Genomic DNA, 575 nt, shown 5'->3' on the forward strand with positions numbered 1-575 from the left:
ACAGGCATCCACCTTTAGTTCTGGAGTCTCTATGAGGGTGGTGTGCACCTGAGTGTGTTGAGGCGTACAAACATACATTGTCACAGAATTAGCATCAGGCACTGATCAAAGGAACTAAATCATGAGTCACAAAGGATGAGACTGTTCTTTGTGTCCTAGATACCAGTATATAACTAATAGCTTGCCTTTAGGCTCGTACTCTTGCTCTAAAATAGGATATGGGACTGGGAAATACTCACTTGGATACAGTCCTTGAGGTAGTTGAAGACGATGGCTTTCAGGCTGAAAATCTCTCCTTGGATCACAGAGTATGGCAGAGAAAGGTCTACAAAGAAAGGCTGGAAGACTCTAAGTGTAGCTAAATGAGAAAGCCCAAAGCCACTATCAGCAACACAGAAGATATTGGCATTCCATTCTGTAATAGTGTCAGGTACAGTAACTTGGAGAGATGCTTGACCTTCACCACTACAGCAGAAAGAGAGAGAGAACTTGATTAGAAGTAGTCAGAAGTTTCCAAAGATCTCTGAAAAAGGCAGGCAGAGGCTATTACCAACCTGACAGAGACCAAATCCCAA

General features: G+C 43.0%; 1 long non-coding RNA gene across 1 annotated transcript; it reads right to left on the reverse strand.

Moving 5' to 3' along the window:
• On the reverse strand, positions 1–575 carry LOC104916504. Its single transcript, XR_796599.1, has 3 exons — positions 555–575; positions 240–465; positions 1–48 (listed from the first exon to the last, which is right to left on the reverse strand). It is a non-coding gene; the product is annotated as an uncharacterized LOC104916504 (long non-coding RNA).

This window comes from Meleagris gallopavo, unplaced genomic scaffold (assembly GCF_000146605.3).
Source record: "Meleagris gallopavo isolate NT-WF06-2002-E0010 breed Aviagen turkey brand Nicholas breeding stock unplaced genomic scaffold, Turkey_5.1 ChrUn_random_7180001908570, whole genome shotgun sequence".
Lineage (NCBI taxonomy): Eukaryota > Metazoa > Chordata > Aves > Galliformes > Phasianidae > Meleagris > Meleagris gallopavo.